Below are 22,774 nucleotides of genomic sequence, written 5' to 3' on the forward strand. Positions count from 1 at the left end.
AAACAAACATACATACAGTAAAAATGGGGGTAACACTTCATGCAAGATGGTACTTTCCTACACCCCCTCAAACGAGGGACAATTAGGCTAATCTTGCCCAGATGAGTCTTCATTGTCTAATTCGAAATATCTGGAGAGTCCATCTGCATTGGAGTGGGTACTCCCAGGTCTATGTTCCACTGTATAGTCCATTCCCTGTAGGGATATGGACCACCTCAACAATTTAGGGTTTTCACCTTTCATTTGTTTTAGTCAAAGTAGAGGTTTGTGGTCTGTCTGAACAATAAAGTGAGTGCCAAACAGGTATGGTCTCAACTTTTTCAGTGCCCAGACCACAGCAAAGGCCTCCCTCTCTATGGCAGACCAACGCTTTTCTCTAGGGGTCAACCTCCTGCTGATAAAAGCAACAGGTTGATTCTGGCCCTCAGTATTAAGCTGTGATAGCACTGCCCCAACCCCCAATTCAGAAGCATCAGTATGTACTATGAACTTTTTGGAGTAGCAAGGGCTTTTTAGGACAGATGCAGAGCACATGGCCTGTTTGAGCTCATCAAAAGCTTTTTGACAGCTAGCTGTCCATAATACCTTTTTAGGCATCTTTTTACTAGTGAGGTCATTAGGAGGGGCTGCAATGGAGCCATAATTCTTAATAAACCTCCTATAGTACCCTGTGAGGCCTAAAAAAGGTACTCACCTGGGTTTGAGTTGTAGGGGGGAGCCCATTCCATAATGGTCTGGATCTTCCCCTGCAGTGGTGTAATCTATTCCCCACCTACCAGGTGGCCCAGATAAACCACTTTCCCCTGCCCTATCTGGAACTTTGAGGCCTTGATAGTGAGGCCTGCCTTCTGCCGGGCCTCCAAACCTTTCCACAGGTGGACCAGGTGATCATCCCAGGTGGAGCTAAAGACATCTATATCATCCAGATATGCTGCACTAAAAGCTTCCAACCCTTGCAGGACTGTGTTCACCAACCTTTGAAAAGTGGCAGGTGCATTCTTCAGACCAAAGGGCATCACAGTGAATTGATAGTGCCCTCCAATGGTTGAGAATGCAGTTTTAGGTATTGCTCATCTGATAACTTAATCTGCCAATACCCTGCAGTTAAGTCAAAAGTGCTCAGATACTTGGCAGAACCCAGTGTATCAATCAGCTCATCTGCCCTGGGTATTGGTTGAGCCCTCTATAGTCAACAGAAAACCTCATCTCTCTTTTTCCATCCTTACTGTGAGGTTTTGGAACAAGCACCACTGGGCTAGCCCATGGGCTTTCTGAAGGCTCAATCACTCCTAAGTCTAACATTTTCTGCACCTCATGTTCAATGCAGTCCCTGACATGGTCAGGCTGCCTATAAATCTTACTCTTGACAGGTAAACTGTCTCCAGTATTGATTTGATGCTCACACCAAGTAGTGCTACCTGGTATCTGTGAGAAGAGTTCAGAAAACTGACTTAAAAGATTGATACAGTTATATTTCTGCTCAGCAGTAAGACAATCTGCAAGTACTACTCCCTCCACTAAGCCATCAGCTTCAGTGGTGGAGAAGAGATCAGGGAGAGGGTCACTCTCTTCTTCCTGTCCCTCATCAGTTGCCATGAGCAGGATGAGCTCAGTCCTGACATAGTAGGGTTTTAGGCAGTTGACATGGAGCACCCTAAGTGGAATCCTGGCAGTGCCCAGGTCTACCAAGTAGGTAACCTCACCCTTTTTCTCAACAATTAGATGGGGTCCACTCCATTTGTCCTGGAGTGCTCTTGGGGCCACAGGCTCCAATACCCACACCTTCTGTCCTGGGTGGTAGTGGGTCAGGACAGCCTTCTGGTCATGCCATTGCTTTTGAAGCTCCTGGCTGGCCTGAAGGTTTTTACTGGCCTTTTTCATGTACTCAGCCATTCTTGATCTTAGGCCAAGTACATAATCCACAATGTCCTTTTTATGAGCTTTTAAAGGTTGTTCCCAACCTTCCTTCACAAGTGCAAGGGGACCTCTCACAGGGTGCCCAAAGAGGAGTTCAAAGGGGCTAAAGCCCACTCCTTTTTGGGGTACGTCCCTGTAAGCGAAAAGGAGACAAAGTAACAGGACATCCCATCTCCTTCTGAGTTTTTCAGGGAGTCCCATTATCATACCTTTGAGAGTTTTATTAAACCTCTCAACCAGACCATTTGTTTGTGGATGATGAGGAGTAGTGAACTTGTAAGTTACACCACACTCCTTCCACATTGCTTTGAGGTATGCAGACATGAAGTTACTACCTCTGTCTGACACCACTTCCTTAGGGAAGCCCACTCTGGAAAAGATTCCCAGGAGGGCCTTCGTCACTGCAGGACCTGTGGTGGTCCTTAAGGGGATGGCTTCAGGGTACCTAGTGGCATGGTCCACTACCACCAGGATAAACCCATTGCCTGAAGCTGTTGGAGGGTCAAGGGGGCCAACTATGTCAACCCCTACCCTTTCAAAGGGCACCCCAACCACTGGGAGTGGAATTAAGGGGGCCTTTGGGGTGCCACCAGTCTTGCCACTTGCTTGGCAGGTCACACAAAAGAGACAAAGCTCTTTTGTGTCCTCTGACATATGAGGCCAGTGAAACAAGGGCACAAGTCTTTCCCAAGTTTTCATCTGGCCAAAAATGCCCAGCCAAAGGAATGTCATGTGCCAGGGTAAAAAAATACTCTCTGTACTGCAGGGGGGTGACCAATCTCCTGTCAGCTCCAGGTTTAGGGTTTCTTGATTCAGTATACAGGAGGTTGTCTTCCCAATACACCGTATGGCTATCACTGACATCCCCATTCTGCTGTTTGACAGCTTGCTTTCTTCAACCCTCTAGTGTGGGACAGGTCTGCTGTGCCACACTCAGCTCTTCCCTAGCAGGCCCCCTGCACCCAAAAGCTCAGCAGTGTCTGCTGCCAGCTCATCTGGTGTAGGTTCTGCACAGGGAGAGGATTCCTCTTCCTCAAAAGCGGAATCTTCTGGTGAGGGAGGGATAGTGGGCAAGGATTTACCCTTTCTACCCCTAGCTTTTGGGAGCACTTGGGCGGTCAGTGTTAAAGCGGCGGCCAACCCGCCAACAGGCTGGCGGTCCAAAAAATGGAATTCTGACCCTGGCGGGAACCGCCAACACAGGCCGCCGCTTTAACACTCCGACCGCCACGGCGGCACAAACAAACAGCGCGGCGGTCACCGCCAACAGCCAGGCGGCCGACAATGTACCGCCCACACTATCACAACTCACCAATCCGCCACCTTTTCCGGGGCGGGAGCCCCGCCGATAAAAACACGGCGGAAACAGACTACGAACGGGAAAACGCTCACCTATACACACTCCACGAGGACGGAGAACAGCATGGAACCCGAATTAAACATCCTACCAGCTATTGTCTACCTGCTCATCTACCACGAGTACGAACGCCGGCGCAGACGACAACGGTGAGTACTGCACCTACGACACAGGGGAGGGGGGAGGAGGAAAGCTTACATGCACACACATATGCAACCCCCCCCCCCAACTATCTACACACCAATGCAGAGCACCAAGTCACAGTGACACCACCCAAACCCACCGGAATAATCCAAAGACATAATTAAAGTGAGAATCAAAATTTATGTATAAAAGAGGGTCATTGAAGTCATGGTAAAATAGCAATATGAATTCAAAAAAATCAAGTAAGAACCTTGCGAAACCGGTAAACATAGGCAATAAGTCCTGCACAGGCACTTAAATTTCCACTGTCCGTGGGCCAAAGTGTATCAACACATGGGCAAAGCCCACACAGGAGACCTGAGTCCGTTGGAGAGAACACTGCTGGGGCATCAGATGACAAAACTACAGGCACCTCAGGGGGAAGGGAAGTGGGGGCACCTCAGCTACATGAGTCCACGACGCCAGATCCACGAAGGGTCCACCATGCCCACTGTGCCATCCTGGGGAGTGCAAAGCCACAGTCTCACAAGTCTCTACAGTGGGTGGTCTGCCCACTGTGCCATCCTGGGGAGTGCAAAGCCACAGTCTCACAAGTCTCTACAGTGTGTGGTCTGCCCACTCTGCCATCCTGGGGAGTGCAAAGCCACAGTCTCACAAGTCTCTACAGTGGGTGGTCTGCCCACTGTGCCATCCTGGGGAGTGCAAAGCCACAGTCTCACAAGTCTCTACAGTGGGTGGTCTGCCCACTCTGCCATCCTGGGGAGTGCAGAGACACAGGCCATCAGGTGGATTACAGACTCCACAGGTAATGGAGGAGGCAGGGTGCCCCGAGTGCAGCGTGAACACTAGCTCAACACAGAACCAGCACTGTCAATGGGCCAGCGGTGCTTGACAGGAAGGGCCCAGCGGAGCGGTGCTTGAGACGGCGGGGCCCAGCGGAGCGGTGCTTGAGACTGCGAGGTCCAGCGGAGCGGTGCTTGACAGGAAGGGCCCAGCGGAGCAGTGCTTGAGACAGCGAGGCCCAGCGGAGCGGTGCTTGAGACGGCGGGGCCCAGCGGAGCGGTGCTTGACAGGAAGGGCCCAGCGGAGCGGTGCTTGAGACGGCGAGGCCCAGCGGAGCGGTGCTTGACAGGAAGGGTCCAGCGGAGCGGTGCTTGAGACGGCGAGGCCCAGCGGAGCGGTGCTTGAGACGGCGAGGCCCAGTGGAGCGGTGCTTGACAGGAAGGGCCCAGCGGAGCGGTGCTTGAGACGGCGAGGCCCAGCGGAGCGGTGCTTGACAGGAAGGGCCCAGCGGAGCGGTGCTTGACAGGAAGGGCCCAGCGGAGCGGTGCTTAACAGGAAGGGCCCAGCGGAGCGGTGCTTGAGACGGCGGGGCCCAGCGGAGCGGTGCTTGAGACGGCGGGGCCCAGCGGAGCGGTGCTTGAGACGGCGAGGCCCAGCGGAGCGGTGCTTGACAGGAAGGGCCCAGCGGAGCGGTGCTTGAGACGGCGAGGCCCAGCGGAGCGGTGCTTGACAGGAAGGGCCCAGCGGAGTGGTGCTTGACAGGAAGGGCCCAGCGGAGCGGTGCTTGAGACGGCGGGGCCCAGCGGAGTGGTGCTTGAGACGGCGAGGCCCAGCGGAGCGGTGCTTGACAGGAAGGGCCCAGCGGAGCGGTGCTTGAGACGGCGGGGCCCAGCGGAGCGGTGCCTTTCTGCCTGGCGGGGCCCTCTTCAGCGGTGCCTTGCTGCCCGGCGGGGCCCTCTTCAGCGGTGCCTTGCTGCCCGGCGGGGCCCTCTTCAGCGGTGCCTTGCTGCACGGCGGGGCCCTCTTCAGCGGTGCCTTTCTGCCCGGCGGGGCCCTCTTCAGCGGTGCCTTGCTGCACGGCGGGGCCCTCTTCAGCGGTGCCTTTCTGCCCGGCGGGGCCCTCTTCAGCGGTGCCTTGCTGCACGGCGGGGCCCTCTTCAGCGGTGCCTTTCTGCCCGGCGGGGCCCTCTTCAGCGGTGCCTTGCTGCACGGCGGGCCCTCTTCAGCGGTGCCTTTCTGCCCGGCGGGGCCCTCTTCAGCGGTGCCTTGCTGCACGGCGGGGCCCTCTTTAGCGGTCCTTGTCCAGTCAATCAAGGGAGCCAGACCTGGCCAGGACTCCCTGCTTAGTCGCCCTCCGACCGTGCAGTTGCTGGACCCTTCTGTGACGGAGTCCTGGGCCCGTGGGTGTCCTCCCTCACACCCGGGATGGGGCTTGTGGGTCCCTCCTGGTCCGCGACCCTGCTGGCTGTCTTCTCCGCCCTGCTCCCCTTGCCCTCCTTCGATGAGGAAAGGGTGGACTCCAAAACCCGTGCACAATGCTGACACTTGAAGCAGGGCTGGTGGTGGCTGAGGTGCTCTTGGGACTCTTAGCAGATGGAGGGGGTGGGTCAGGTGGGGCAAAGAGGTTAAGTTTGGAGAGGTAAAGTTTTTTAGGACCAATGTAAAGGGTAGGTGTAGTGGGTATGGGAGTGGAGGAAGAGGATGTGGTTGTAGGAGAGTCAGGTGTGCTGTCTTTGGGTGCAGGTGCTTGTGACGGAGGCTGACGTGAGGTGGATGGCTGTTGGGTGGGTGGCTGCCTGCGTTTGTGTGTCTTGGAAGAGGGGGTGACAGACACAGTGGGAGAGGACTCAGGGGACGTATAAATGGCAGTGGGGGTGGTGACTGCACGTGTGCGGACTGTACTGGAGGGTGTGCTGGTGATGGAAGTACTGGCTGATGGTGGTGTGCATGCAGGTGTGAGTGGAGACGTCACAGGGAGGGAGGAGGGAGACGAGGAGGAGGGGGACACAGGGGTGGTAGTGACTGTTGGCATGTCTGCATCTGGGTGTTGCTTGGGTGAATGCTTGTGTGATCTGTGGTGCTTATGTCTGGATGAGCTGCCCTTGGGTGTTGAGGTGTGTGCAGGCTGGTCTGATGGTGTGGATGGGATAGGCTGAGGAACAGGAGACAGAGACAGGGTGGAGGCAGTCACAAGAGGGAGGCTGGAAACAGGGACAATGGCTGCCGTCAGTGCTGAGGCCAGAGCATTGAACGATCGTTGATGGGCAGCCTGACCCGAATGAATGCCCTCCAGGTATGCATTGCTCCGATGCACCTCCCTCTCTACCCCCTGGATGGCATTCAAAAGGGTAGACTGCCCAACAATGATGGTCTGTAGGAGGTCAATGACCTCCTCACTGAGGGCAGCAGGGGTAACAGGGGCAGGGCCTGAGGTGCCTGGGGCGAAGGAGATGCCTGCCTTCTTGGGTGAGCGGGCACGGAGCGAAGGCTGAGGGGCTGCTGGGAGGGCGGAGCTGGTGCGCTGGGTGGCGGCTGTACCTGTAGAGGCGGGGGGCCCGGATGTTGCCGCCACCGCTAGGGAGCTCCCTTCCGAGGACGTGTCGGTGTCGGTGGTGTCACCACGGGTCCCCGTTGTGGTGCTCCCCTCGCCCTCCGTATCACTGGTGACCTCGGGGCCTTGTGACTTGAAGCTCCCTCGTGCTCCGATGCCAATTCTCCTCCGCCTGATGATGCTAATGCACACATGCACAAGAAGATAAAGAAAAAGGGTGGGGGGGGAATTAAAAACAGGTTGAGTGCATGCATTGACAACACCGTTGGCCGAGAGGACAGACACAGGAGCCTCATGCACTACGCCGCGCAATCGGGGTACACTACTCAGTACTTGTGACTAGGCCAACAGGTCTATGGACAACAAATGCGCACATGGGTGATGCTGGGCCATGGATTGCTGTACTTGGCACCCTACAGAGGTGGGGGGCGGGGGCACAGGGCCATGCCTAAAGTAGGGGACTACACTACAGAAAGCGCCCTGGCCTAATATCACCCACAGCCCTCCTCCCCCACCCAGACGCCTCCACTGCGTGTAAAGATAGCAGAATGTGCTGGTACTCACCCCCTTGTGTCTGCTGTGATGTCCTCACGCGCCCATCCAAATCGGGGTAGGCCACCGCCAGGATCCGGGACATCAGGGGGGTCAAGGTACGACTGGCACCCCTCCTACGTTGGAAGGCCATCCCCAGCAGTGACTCAGCGGTCTTCCTGGTCCCGCGGCGGATGTCCTCCCACCTCTTTCGGCAGTGGGTGCCCCGTCTGTTGTGGACCCCCAGGTCCCGGACTTCCTTGGCGATGGCACGGCAAATGTCGACTTTCTGATGGGCGCTGACCTATTTGACATGTACAGGGTGGGAAAGAAAATTTCAACATTTTCTGCATGTTAGATGTGATTGCCCCCCCCTCCCCAACCCTGCCATGTGGCACATGCTCTCATCTGTCGTGCCTTGCACTCCTCATTCGCTCCCCACCCCACCATCTTACATCCACCATACACAACCCAGGCATAGCCCATTCAACGTGCACCCAGTGTACTTACCTGTTGGTCTGGAGGACCATAGAGTAGCGCATACTGGGGCAGGACCCCATCCACAAGTTTCTCCAACTCTTCTGAAGTGAAGGCAGGGGCCCTTTCCCAAGTCGCAGCAGCTATTGTCTCTTCCAGACCGAGGTCACAGCAGCACTTGCAGTATAGGTCCTCTCCTGTAGATGATCAGGTCTCGAGTGATTAATCAGATAGAAAATGGCGGTCACGCCCGCGGCGGTGCTTACTGCAGCGGTGCGTACCGCGAACGCCGGCGCACATCGTCATTGGCTCCTGAGACCCATAGGGTTCAATGTTAACCAATGCTGCTTTGCGCCGCGGTCTTCGACCGCCTACCGCCATGGTGTGCCACGCCAGCGCAGTGACCTCACATCCCACTGTCACACTTCACAGGTCAGGAAGCCGCCATTTCAAGGGCCCCCATATCTTAATTTCTACTGCGTCACACAGGCCTAGGCCTTGCATTGCCACTCATACAAGCCTTCCAATGCATAGCGATTCGTGTACTGTGCAAGCTGTGTGAACGAACCTGTGGGTTGCTTGACTCTGTGCTCCATGTTGTCCTTCCTAGGCACCGTCCGCTGGGACTTGCGAGGAGAAGGATGAATCCTCCCGTGTACCGACCGCTGGTGGACCTGTCGACAATGGAAGAACGACATATTATACTTCGATACCGACTTGACCGAGCCACTATACATGAACTGTGTGCCCAGCTGGAGCCTGACCTGATGTTCCCCATCCGCCAACCCACAGGGATTCCCCCTCTGGTGCAGGTTCTGTCAGTACTCCATTTTTTGGCAAGTTGGTCTTTTGTCTCAGCCTATGTTTTCTAAGGTTTTGTCCAGAGTGTTGTCTGCCCTGATGAAATATATGCGGAGATACATTGTTTTCCCTGAGGAGGGTGATTTGGCCACTGTGAAGGGTGATTTCTATGCCCTTGGACATATCCCCAACATCATTGGTGCCATTGATGGGACCCATGTGGCTCTAGTACGCCCAAAAGACAATGAGCAGGTGTACAGAAATAGAAAAAATTACCATTCGATGAATGTCCAGGTGGTCTGTTTGGCTGACCAGTACATCTCCCATCTAAATGCCAAGTTCCCGGGGTCAGTGCATGACGCATATGTCATGCGAAATAGCAGCATCCCTTATGTGATGGAACAGCTACAGAGACACCGTGTGTGGCTAATAGGTGACTCTGGTTACCCCAACCTGCCTTGGCTATTGACCCCAGTGAGGAATCCCCGGACCAGGGCAGAGGAACGGTACAATGAGGCACATGGCCGAACTAGGAGGATTATAGAACGGACCTTCGGGGTCCTGAAGGCCAGGTTTAGGTGCCTCCATATGACTGGTGGATCCCTAATGTACTCACCAAAGAAGGTGTGCCAGATCATCGTGGCCTGCTGTATGCTTCACAACCTGGCTTTGCGACGCCAGGTGCCTTTCCTGCAGGAGGATGGTCCAGATGGTGGTGTTGTAGCAGCTGTGGAGCCTGTGGAGAGTGAAGAGGAGGAAGACGACGGGGACGACACGGACAACAGGGACACAGTTATACAACAGTATTTTCAGTAGCACACAGGTAAGAATCACCCACGCCATTTTACATTTACTTCTGGCCTCCTGCATCTCTACTTTCTGTGTTTCCCCCCAGTTCCTTTTCACTGATTTTTGACTTTCCCTTCCCTTTTCAGAGCTGTATGACCCACAGCGTGACTTCTGCTTTGTTTGCCCATGGACTAATGCTTATTGACACTGGTATGTTGTCATCACAATGTAAATGAACATTATTGCACCGTTATGTGTAATACATTTGTAAAGAATACAAGCAGACTGCTGACATTTGAAGTGCAATTGGTGATTTATTTAAAGTGCTGCGTATAGGTCCATGATAGTAAAACAGTGATGGGTGGGGGTGGAGTAATGTCCATGGCAGAGTCCAGTTCTCAGTAGCACAGGTGCATTGCCCATATGCCTGTGGAAGGATGGAGCAGGGGCAGTTCAAGGTTGGACAGGGTGACAATGTGGGACAGTGGGATGACATCAGGGGGTATCTTATGCTGGCGGGGGTCTTGGCATCCTACTCTGTCTTCTTGTGTGATCTCAGGTTCCGCTTGCGGGGTGGTTGATCTTCAGCAGGAGGTGGGGTTCTGGTGGCCTGTCGTGGTGTGGGGGCCTCCTGTCCACTAGCGCCGGCGGAGGTGGTAGGCTGTTCGCCGTCCGGGCTGGTGACAGGGGCCCTTTGGGGTGCCACATGGTCCCGCAATGTGGTGACTATCTGGTTGAGGGCCAGGACGATGGTCCCCATTGCGGTACCGATGTTCCTGAGTTCGTCTCTGAACCCCATGTACCGTTCCTCCTGCTGTGCCTAGATCTCCTGGAACCTGGCCAGTACCGTCACCATCGTCTCCTGGGAGTGGTGGTATGCTCCCATGATGGTGGTGAGGGCCTCTTGGAGAGTGGTTTCCCTGGGCCGGTCAACCCCCTCTCGCACAGCAGCCCTCCCAGTTGCCCTGTTTCCCCGGGCCTCTGTCCCCTGGACGATGTGCCCACTACCACTGCCCCCAGGTCCCTGTTGTTGTTGGGGTGGTGGGTCAGCCTGGGTGCCCTGTAGTGGCGGACACACCGCTGATTGACGCGTCCTGGAGACAGAGGCATGGGCCCGCTGGGTGGGAGCTGTGCTTGTATTCCCAGAGGGGGTTGGGTCTGCTGTGGCCAGTGTCTGTGTGTGGGGAACCGACTGTCCAGAGGTCCCCGATGGTCCGGGCTGGTCATCAGGTTCTAGGTCGACAGAGCTGCTGTCATCACTGGGGGCCTGTTCTGGAGGCGGGATGGACAAATCTGGACCCTCCTGGCCGGTGTGTTGGCGTTCGGGCCCTGCAGGGGTAAAAGAGTATGGTTATTGCTTCTGTGTGTGCCATGGCGTGCGATTTGTGGGTGCCCTTGTCCCCCAGTGCTGGCATTCCCTTGTGGGAGGAGTTGTGAGGGTGGTTTGTGAGGGGGGATGGGTATGTGCAGTGGTCATGCTTAGGTGATGGGTGTCCATGGTTTGTGGTGGCATTCAGGGATTGGGGTTGTGTTGGGTGGGTTGTGCTGGAGAGACATTAGCAGGGAGGATGTGTGCTGGGGGGTTGGGGGTGAGGGCGGGGGTGTGGGTTGGCATGCTGGTGTTTAGGGGGGGGTACGGTAGTTGAGATTAGACTTACCAGAGTCCATTCCTCCGCCTACTCCAGCGAGGCCCTCAGGATGCAGGATGTTCAAGAACTCTTGCTCCCATGCTGTGAATTCGGGTGGAGTGGGTGGGGGTCCGCCACCAGTCTTCTGCACAGCGATGTTGTGTCTTGACACCATCGACCGCACCTTCCCCCGTAGGTCGTTCCAGCGCTTTCGGATGTCTTCCCGGTTTCTGGGATGCTGTCCCACAGCGTTGACCCTGTCGACGATCCTTTGCCATAGCTCCGCCTTCCTAGCTATTGTGGTGTGCTGCACCTGTGTGCCGAATAGCTGGGGCTCTACCCTTATTATTTCCTCCACCATGACCCTGAGTTCTTGGTCCGAGAATCTGGGGTGTCTTTGGGGTGCCATGGGGTAGTGTGGGGTGGTGTTTGTGGTGATGAGTGTGGTGTGTGTGGCGGTGTATGGTGTTTTGTGCGTGGATGTAGTGTGGGTGATGATGTTGTGTTCCTGTGTGTGTTGGGTTTTTTGATAGCTGTGCTCCCTCTCTCTCTCTCTCTCTCGCCTTCTCTCCGAAATTCTAGTAGTGGGGGTTGTGGGATATGTGGGTGTGTGTTTTATAGTTGATTGGATGTGTGGGAGTGGTGTATGTATGTGTATCAGGTGTGTGTATTTCGAATTGTCCAATGTGGCTGTGTTTTGTAAAGGTGTGTGTATTTTGACCGCGGCGGTGTGTACCACCAATGGAATACCGCGGTTGAAAGACCGCTGCGTGGATTCGTGGGTCGTAATGGCATGGGCGTGTTTGTGTTGGCGTGACGGTGGAGGTTTGGCCATCTCCAGTTTATCGCTGACCGCTGATGAGGCGGCCTTCCGTGGATGTCGGGTTTTTGACGGTTTGGCAGTTGTGGGTCAGAATGCCCGTGGCGGTTTACCGCGGCCGTGGCGGTAGAATGGCGGACTTCTGACCGGCGGTAAGAGCCTTTTACCGCCGAGGTCAGAATGACCCCCTTGGTCTATTGTTCCAGGATCCAAGTTTCCCTGTCCTTTTTGCTTTTTGGCCTGAGCCCTTGTCAAAGCAAAAATATTCCCAGGAATGCCCAGCATTGCTGCATTAGCCTCCAACTCCACTTCAGCCCAAGCTGATGTCTCCAAATCATTGCCCAGTAAGCAATCTACAGAAAATTCAGTGGCTACCACAACTTTCTTAGGACCAGTAACCCCCCCCCCCAGTTGAGATTCACAACAGTCATGGGGTGGCTAGGTGTGTTATTATGAGCATCAGTCACTTGGTACTGATTACTAGGGGCACTAGAGGTTGCAGTTGGGGTTGTGCTGGTGGGTGGTTTGGTGTTTTTCTTTCTTTGGACAAGTGGCATCACTTGCCCAAAGGCCTTTTACTTTACATAAATAACACCAAGGCTTTTTCTGATTGTGAGAAGCGGATTTGGACCCACCACCCCCAGAGGATTTTTGTGGGCCTGATGAAGACTCAGAATGTTTTTTTATCTTTGTCCTCACCCTTGTCAGAAGACTTACCATCCTTCTTCTTGCCATCCTTGTCACCCCCTGTATGAACGTTTCTGTTCACTCTTGTTCTTACCCATTTGTCTGCCTTCTTTCCCAGTTCTTTGGGAGAGGTCAGATATGAGTCTACCAAGTACTACTGCAACAAATCAGACACACAATTGTTCAAAATATGCTCTCTCTGGACTAGATTATACAGGTTTTTATAGTCACTCACCTTACTGCCATGTAACCAACCCTCCAAGGCCTTCACTGAACAGTCTACAACGTCTGTCCAGTCTTGAGAGGACTCTTTTCTGGTGTCTCTGAACGTAATCCTGTATTGTTCAGTGGTTAAGCCAAATCCATCCAAGAGTGCATCCTTCAAAACTTTGTAGTTATTAGCATCACTTTCTCTGACAGTAAGGAGCCTATCCCTACCCTTACCAGTGAATGATAGCCACATGATAGCAGCCCACTGCCTTTGAGGGCCCAACTGTACCATACAGGCCCTCTCAAGTGCAGCAAATCACTTATTAATGTCATCCCCTTCCTTGTAAAGGGGGACTATTTTATTCAGGTTTCTGGAATGTTGCTCTGTGACAGGATTGCTATCAAAAACACTGCTGCTGCCACCATGGGGAACTAACCCCAACCTCTGCCTTTCCCTTTCCACATCCAGAGATTCCCTGTCTAAGGCCAGCTGCTGCTGTTTAAGCTTCAGCCTGGCCTCTTCCAATCTCAGCTGTCTGAGTTCCCTTTCCATTAAGTTATCCTCAGGGTGGGAGGCTTGGGAATTGTGAGATACAGAAGAAATGTGGGAATTGGCAGAAAGAGACCTGTCTCTAACTGGCTGGACTCTAGTAACCTGGCCTTTAGGAGTGAAAAGTGCCCTACCAGTGTGTGACCCCCTCCCACTACCAGTGTCACTAGGTGGCCTGTTAGCTGGCAGGTCCTTGGAAGAACCCTCCTCAGCAACCTCAGGGGACTCCTCTGAGTCTACCTCCTGATCCTGGGATGGGCCAGACTGGTTCTGGTCACATTCTAGGAGAAGGCTGAGGAGAAGAACTTTTATAGGATTCTTTCCAATTGTTAAACCTCTTTCAAAGCAGAGACCCCTCAAACATTTAAAGTTTAGATTTCCATATGTTTCGCCTCGACAACTGTGGGAGTAAGTTCTACTGCAGACATGACAGAAAAGATTTAGGACAGAAAGAGAAACAAATGTTTTTGGAACTTTTGAAAGAACAGAGAAAAGTTTTACAAACATTTTGAAAACTTTTAGAAGTTTTCAGAACGTTTCAGAAACTTTTTTAGAAAGTTTTAGAGAAGGAAAGTTAAAGTGTTTAGGTCAATGTGTATATTCTGAAGTATTTGGTATATGTTATTCTTATAAAAAGCACCAATGACAAAGTGGTAAAGCAGTTACAAGTACTTATCCCACCGCTGCACCACCAATGTAGGAGGCTGGCCTGGCTTATAGTGGGTACTTTGTTGTACTTACACCTTGTGCCAGGTCCAGTTATCCCTTATTAGTAGATTAGAGCTGTTCTAGCAGCTTAGGCTGATAGAGGTAGCTATAGCAGAGCAGCTTAGGCTGAACTAGGAGACATGCAAAGCTCCTACTATACCACTTACATCACTTAAAACTATATCATACGAAAACCCAATACTCAGAGTTACTAAAAATAAAGGTACTTTATTTTAGTGACAATATGCCAAAAGTATCTCAGAGGATATACTCCCATAGGAGGTAAGTAATATACACAAAATATACACACACAACCAAAATCAGGAAAGTAAACAGTTGGAAAAGCAGTGCAAACACTGTAGAACACAATAGAATGCAATAGGAGGAAATAGGCCTACGGGCAACACAAACCATATACTCCAAAAGTGGAATGCGAACCACGAATGGATCCCAGGCCTAGAGTAGTGTGTAGAGGGTCGCTGGGGGTGTAAGAAAACACTAAGGGTGTCCAAGATACCCCACCCCAAGACCCTGAAAAGTAAGAGTAAACTTACCCTACTACCCCAGAAAGACAGTAAGTCGAGATAGGGGATTCTGCAAGGACAACAACTGTCTGCAAAGCACTGAAGATGGATTCCTGGACCTGAGGACCTGTAAAGGAAGGGGACCAAGTCCAAGAGTCATGCAAGTGTCCAGGGGGGAAAGGAGCCCACTAAACCCCGGATGAAGGTGCAAAAGGGCTGCCTCCGGGTGGAAGAAGCCGAAGATTCGGCAACAACGGAAGGTGCCAGGAACTTCTCCTTTGGTCAGAAGATGTCACACGGCGTGCTGGAGGATGCAGATTTGTTTCCACATAGAAAGACCTCAAACAAGCCTTGCTAGCTACAAGAGTCGTGGTTGAAGGTTTTGGGTGCTGCCAGGGCCCAGGAAAAACCAGGAGGTCGCCCCTTGGAGGAGGAGACAGAGGGGTTAATCAGCAATACAGAAAGCCCATGCAGAAGCAGGCAGCACCCACAGAATCACCTTGACAGGCATTCAGAAGATCTGAGCACAATGGTCGACTCAGCACAACAAAATGGAGTCCCACGAAGTTGGAGTCCAACTCAGCGAGTTGGGCAATGCAGGACGGAGTGCTGGGGACCTGGGCTAGGTTGTGCACAAAGGAAGTCTTGCAAAAGCACACAGAAGCCCCAGCAGCTGAAGTTCACGCAGTACAAAGAATTACTATCTGGCGTGGGGAGGCAAGGACTTACCTCCACCAAATATGGACAGGAGGGCCACTGGACTGTCGGGGACACTTGGATCCAGCTCTTGTGTTCCAGGGACCGGGCTCGTCAAGATGAGAGGGGACCCAGAGGACTGGTGATTCAGAAGTTTGGTGCCTGAGTTGGCAAGGGGAAGATTCCGTTGACCCACGGGAGATTTCTTCTTGGCTTCCTGTGCAGGGTGAAGGCAGACAGCCTTCAGAGCATGCACCACCAGGAAACAGTCAAGAAAGCCAGCAGGATGAGGCGCTACAATGCTGTTGGTAGTCTTCTTGCTACTTTGTTGCGGTTTTGCAGGCATCCTGGAGCAGTCAGTGGTCGATCCTTGACAGAAGTTGAAGAGGGAAGTGCAGAGGAACTCTGGTGAGCTCTTGCATTCGTTATCTGCTGAGATACCCCCAGGAGAGACCCTAAATAGCACTCAGAGGAGGATTGGCTACAGAGAAAGGTAAGCACCTATCAGGAAGGGTCTCTGACGTCATCTGCTGGCACTGGCCACTCAGAGCTGTCCATTGTGCCCTCACACCTCTGCATCCAAGATGGCAGAGGTTTGGGACACACTGGAGGAGCTCTGGGCACCTCCCCTGGGAGGTGCTGGTCAGGGGAGTGGTCACTCACCGTTCCTTTGTCCAGTTTCGCACCAGAGCAAGGCTGGGGGGATTCCTGAACCGGTGTAGACTGGCTTATGCAAGGAGGGCACCGTCTGTGCCCTTCAAAGCATTTCCAGAGGCCAGGAGAGGCTACTCTTCTCAGGCCCTTCACACCTATTTCCAAAGGGAGAGGGCGTAACACCCTCTCTCTAAGGAAATCCTTTGTTCTGCCTCCCTTGGACTGGGCAGCCCAGGCCCCAGGGGGGCATAAACCTGTCTGAGGGTTGGCAGCAGGGGTAGCTGCAGAGAAAACTCCGGAATGTTAGATTGGCAGTACCCTGGCTCTATGCTGGAGACCCGAGGATGCATGGAATTGTCCCCCCAATACCAGAATGGTATTGGGGGGTGGCAATTCCAGGATCCTAGACATGTTACATGGCCATGTTCGGAGTTACCATTGTGATGCTACATATAGGTATTGACCTATATGTAGTGCACGCGTGCAATGGTGTCCCCGCACTAACAAAGCCTGGGAAAATTGCCCTGAACAATGTGGGGGCACCTTGGTTAGTGCCAGGGTGCCCTCACACTAAGTAACTTTGCACCTAACCTTCACTAAGTGAGGGTTAGACATATAAGTGACTTATAAGTTACTTAAGTGCAGTGAAAAATCGCTGTGAAATAACGTGGACGTTATTTCACTCAGGCTGCAGTGGCAGTCCTGTGTAAGAATTGTCTGTGCTCCCTATGGGTAGCAAAAGAAATGCAACAGCTCATAGTGATCTCCTGGAACCCCAATACCCTGGGTACCTAGGTACCATATACTAGGGAATTATATGGGTGTTCCAGTGGGCCAATCAGAATTGGTAAAATTAGTCACTAGCCTGCAGTGACAGTTTTAAAAGCAGAGAGAGCATAAACACTGAGGTTCTGGTTAGCAGAGCCTCAGTGATACAGTTAGACACCACACAGGGAACACATACAGGGCACACTTTATGAGCACTGGGGTCCTGGCTAGCAGGATCCCAGTGACACAGGCAAAAACAAACATACATACAGTAAAAATGGAGGTAACATGCCAGGCAAGATGGTACTTTCCTAAAATCCCCCAAAACATTCTGGAGACGATAATGTTAAACAAAAGTATTACAAGAAGCCCATGTAGCAGATTGGCAAATTTCAGCATTGGACACCCCCCTCAACTCCAGGATGTAGACACCCCCAAGGCGGAACAAGCCTGCACCCCAACTGGAGGCGAAACCCCAGAATAGGTCAATTCAATCACCTGTTTAAGCCATTCACTGATGGACAAACATGAAGCCTTCTCACCTTTAGAAAAAAAACAAAAAGACACAAAAAGGGGCTTCTGGAACAGCGGGGACCTATCCAAATAAAGCCTCAAAGCAAGGGAAACATCCAGCAAACACCAAACTGGTCACCTTCTATGCCCATACCTGGTGCCAATGCCGGCAAAACCAACTCCTGGGAACAATGAAACTGGGAAGCCACCTTCCAAAAGAGGAATGCAGCCATAAAACCAAACCATCAGCAGAAAAGGACAAAAGGCATAAGGGGTCCCAACTCCCCAATCCATCTGGCAAAAGTAACTGCAACCACGATAACTTTTACTTTGAATGTGACAAATTTATTACCTGCCAACTCCATGGGTTCAAGAGGGGAAGAGAGCGAAGCCCTCAAAACCAATGGCAAATCCCAGAAAGGAAAAAGAGGCTGACCCACAGGGCAAGAAGGGGAAAAGATGTGCAGCAGATGAGAGACCAGATCATCAACATCCACTAAAGTACCCTGAGGGGAATGGAAAGCCTTTATAGCTTCCCACCAATCCCAGAGAGTGGGCACCAAAAGATGCTTCTCATGACCTTCCACACAATAATTGCCGGACATCCAATAAGGAAAGTGGCCAAGGGAAACAAAGCCCCAGGAGAACACCATTCCTGAAAGTGCCCCCAGTGCCTTTCATACTATTTCAAAGCAGCAGGCTCCCTGGTTTGCTGGATGGCCAGAGCTAAGTGGTGGGGGGGACCCTTAAGCTGCAACCCTCTCCTCTCAACTTCCAAACTGACAGCCAAAGACAACGCAGATCCAGAGGAGGAAATGATCATAGAGGGGAAGGGAAAGGAAGCAAGTAATAAACCAAGGGCCCTGAATAGCCAACCTCCGAAGACTGGGAAACCAAGACTTCTAAGGCCAGAATGTGACCACCAGAACCACCACTCTGGATTCCAGCAGCAACCAGGGCAGAAATCGTGAAACCAGAGCAACAGGTGGGAAGGCATAAAGCAGACGATCGGTCCAAGGGACTGTCAGAGCATCCACCCACAGACCCCCTCCTGCCAAGTGTGGGCACAAAGCTGAGGCAGCTGAGCATTTAACGAGGAAGCTAAGAGACCCAGATAAGGTACACCAATCCTCTTGCACACTTGAAGAAACACCCCCGAGAGAGAGAGTTCCTGACACAGAGGAAAGAAGCGACTGAGAGCATCTGCTACTTCATTGTCCACCCCCTGAACATAAATAACCACCATAGACTGCAGAAGCCCCACCACCCACTGGAACAAGGACTGCCCCACAGCATTCAGGGAGCAAGACCTGATATCCCCCTGGTTGTTGAGCTAGGCAACCATCACCTGGTTGTCAGACCACACTATCAAGTGGTGAATGACCAGAAAGTGCTAGAACGCCATGATAACTCTGAACACTGCCATCAGTTCCCTCCAATTTGATGAATAGCACCCCTCCAGAAGAGATCACTGTGCCTGAAGATACCATTCCCTCAGCGTAGCCCATCAACCAAAAGAGCTGGCATTTGTGTTAAGGACCAAAGGAGGACGTGGCTGCAGAGGTACCCTCTCGGAGAGATTGTCCTGCAGAGACAACCATTCCAAGACCAGAAAAACTGCAGGAGACACCTGTACTAGCTGTCCACGTTACTAGAGCAAGGATCCCAAAGTGACAGAAGATGAAGCCAGAGGGGCAGGAGAGGAAAGCAAACCCACAGAACAGTGAAGACTGCTTTGCTATGTACCACAAGAGGGGAAGCAAAGTGCGGACCGGCACAGTAGAGGGACCCACTACCTCCAGAAACAAGGATCGCAATGCCACCACTCTGAGCGGAGGTAGAAACACCCAGTTAATATGTGTTCAGAACCGAGCCCCTATAAATGTCATATTTTGGGCGGGAACCAGCTCACACTTCTCCCAGTTGATCAGAAACCCATCGGCTTGTAGAGCAGAACAAACTGACTGGATATCCCAAAGAACCACATCCATGGAGGGGGAATGAATCAGCCAGTCATCCAAATAGGGGTACAGGTGAATCCTCTGAAGACGCAGGCAGGCCACAAGAGGAGCCACCACCTTGGTAATGTCAATAGTTGCTTTTCCTGGGGATCTGCACGATGCTCAACTGGGGCCCACCTCCAGGCACCACTAACTTAGAGGGCTATTAAAGCACTGAGTCTTGGAGTTGTCAGGGGAGGGGAAGGGTTTCGGAAAGGGACTGCATGGATGGAGACCTGAAAAATGAAGAACAAACAAACAAAAACAAGACTCTGCTCTCAAGACTTGAGACAAACCTGGTTATTCATATATGCTGTTTAATTCTTTGATCTTAAGTACAATTCATTCAAGAATAATATTATCAAGAGTGAACGGAAGATCTCTTATTTCCCACCCAACATATAGAATTTTGCATACAGCGTAATTCGTAATTATCAAAGAGCTTGTGTTTCAACTATAACAGTTGCATGCCAACCACTTGTTACTACTCACAAACATTCACACTATAACGATAGTTAAAAAATGCATTGCTAGCGCTGAATCCTCTTTCATGTGTGTATTTTGTGAAACTATTACATTCAGAGTAATTATGTGTGAAGGAAATTCTCAAAGGAAAGCTATTGGCTAAGGCCAAGAACATTCATTAGAACACATGAAAAAGTACTTGTTAATTTTGATGACAGTGAATACTGCAATATGTTCAAGCGTATGTCCAAAATGTTACGGCTCTCTTTAAGAAATTTCTGTTACAACCAAAGGTAAGCCCGAGCCTCAGGTTACCTTTCTCTCACCCTGAGTTGTGTCTTTAGTAAACACATCTTGCCTCGCTCCTCCCAATATGCTTACCAGCAGAGCACGCCCTGCCCTGTGTACAAAGTTTCCCAAAAGCTGTCCAAAAGGTTCACGAAACAAGAATGTTGACAACGCTCAAATAGAAACAATGTTGCACGATCTCCAATGCCAAAGTAGGAACGAAGTGCCGAAGCTGCTCCCAGCCGCATCACTAAGAAGTGTCAATGAATAAAAAAAATTCTAGCTTACGCGTCTAGAATTTTCAATTCTATTAAGGACACAGAGGCGAGGATTATGCTTTCTCTTTCTTTTACTGAAATTCACAGCAGCCAATCAAATTACAATAAACCAAAAAACTACATTTCCCACGGTGCTAAAGTCTAGTATCACATGCACCAATCACTGCTCGTGACCTATTCCACAACATGGATGAACTCACACGTCACTTCCTCTTTCTTTGCGAAAATAAAACGATAACCTTGAAACTTTTGCATCATAAAAGTCCTAAAGAACTGAAGAACTCGACACCTTCCATTCTTCTCCAACATAACCGAACTCCATGGAAACTGGAAGACGAATAATTTTCAAAGATCCATCGGAAAAAATATCTTCATCGATATCCAAAATCCAGATAATCAAGTATTCTTCTGATCAGAGCATAAAAATAATAATAATAAAAGGTAATATCTTATAATTTTGATATATCTATACAAAAATAAACCTCTTATTTAATAACACAGGGTGGGCATCATAATAACATCTGAAATAACTTTACATTTATAATTATTCTATAACATGTCTAAAAACATTTCCGGGTGGGATAATCCTCGCCTCCGTGTCCTTAATAGAATTTAAAATTCTAGACGCGTAAACTAGAAAATTTTGTATTCTATTTCAGGACCGGAGGCTCGGATTATGCTCGTTCAAAGCTGATCAATAACAACAGAAGCAACATCCAGTACTGGTTTATGATAGAATATTTTAAAAGTAGACTCAGAAGACCAACCTGCCGCTTTCATAATGTCCTATAGTCTTGAATCCAAAGCAAAGGTTTTTGATGCCATAGCTCCTCTAACAGAGTGAGCTCCAAAGATATTTATATCTATACCTGCTTCACTCATCAACCATCTCAACCACCTAGCAAGAGTGGCTGAGGAAACAGGTTTAAAGGGTATCTGTAAGGAAATGAGTAGTTGACCATTTAAATTCTGCCTAAATTCTTCAGTAACTGCCTCATAATCTTTTAAGCATTTAACAACACACAATTTTGAATAGTCTGGAAATATAGGATACGTTACTGACCTGCAATTTGTCTTCGTTCTTTTAGTAATGTTAAATGATACTCCGTCTGGAGAGTATACTCTACCTGCAAGGTCTAAGACCTTAACATCTGAGACCCTCTTACAAGATATCAAACAAAGCAACATAGATAATTTTGCAGAAATCTGTTTACAGGATAAATACCTATTGGATGGCCATTCTTCCAGGAATTTCAAAATAATACTCACATCCCACAACTGGGAATATTTAGCCTGCAGAGGATTACTCAAGCGAATACCTCTCAAAAGTTTACACACTAATGGATTTTCACCCACTGGTTTACCATCAACATTGGAATGTCCAGCTGAAATAGCAGATCTAAAATTGTTGATGGTCCTGTAAGCTAAACCTGAAGAAGCCAACTCAGCCAGAAAGTTAACTATCAAGTCAATGCCCGACTCCACGGGATTACAATTTCTTCCACTATTCCATCTACGCCAGGCTGACGTATATCTTTTGTGAGTGCTAGGGGCCCAAGCCTGTTTGATAAAATTTGTAGCTTGTTGCGAAAGGCCTGAGGAATCCCATCTCGCCCTGAAACTAACCACACCATCAACGTCAACTTCCCTGAAAGTATCAGTGGATGTTGATGACCCTCTGGGCTCAAAAGAAGATTCAGACGAGGAGGAATGAGAAGGGGACTGGAACACGCCAGTTGTAGAGCAATTGGGAACCAGGGTTGTGACCTCCAACATGGTGTCACTAGAATCAAATCTATTTTCTGTCTCTGTATTTGGGCTAAAACTCTGGATATTAACAGAAACGGAGGAAACGCATAACTCTGAAACAGGGACCAATCCTGCAGGAATGCATCCGTTGCTAGACCAAGAGGGTCTGGACGCCAACTGAAGAAGTTCGCCGTCTGAGAATTGAGTCGAGATGCAAATAGGTCCACATCGCAAGGACCCCATTCTTTGATTATCTGGGAAAAAATGACTGGGTCCAGTTTCCAGTCGCTGGAATCCGTCAGGTATCTGGAGGTCCAATCCGCAATAGTGTTCAGAGTTCCCGGAAGGTACTCCGCCACCACTATTAATCGCTTTTCCAGACAATAGTGCCAAAATTCCTTGGCTATCTCCGCTAGAACTCGGTATCTCGTCCATCCCAGTTTGTTGACATACCGAACTGCTGAAATATTGTCCATTCGCAGTAGTATGCAACAATTTATCTTTTGAGGAGAAATACTCCTTATAGCAAACGAGCCTGCTAGGAGTTCCAGACAATTGATATGGAGGGAACTTTCCGTCTGTGACCATCTGCCCCCTGTCACTAGGGATCCGCACCGGGCTCCCCTACCCCATTGACTGGCATCCGATTCGATCACTACTTCTGGATGCGTCTCAAAAATGGCTCTTCCGTTTCAAGCCTCCATGTGTTGCAACCACCAAAGAATTTCCTCTCTGACCTCTGTCGTCAAGGGAACCAACTCGGAATAGCTCAGACCCTGCTGTAGGTGTCTTATCTTTAACCTCTGAAGAGCTCGATAGTGTAAGGGGGCTGGGAAAATTGCCTGAATAGAGGAGGTCAACAGACCCACTAATCTGGCAATGGTCC

This window comes from Pleurodeles waltl, chromosome 11, assembly GCF_031143425.1.
Source record: "Pleurodeles waltl isolate 20211129_DDA chromosome 11, aPleWal1.hap1.20221129, whole genome shotgun sequence".
NCBI lineage: Eukaryota > Metazoa > Chordata > Amphibia > Caudata > Salamandridae > Pleurodeles > Pleurodeles waltl.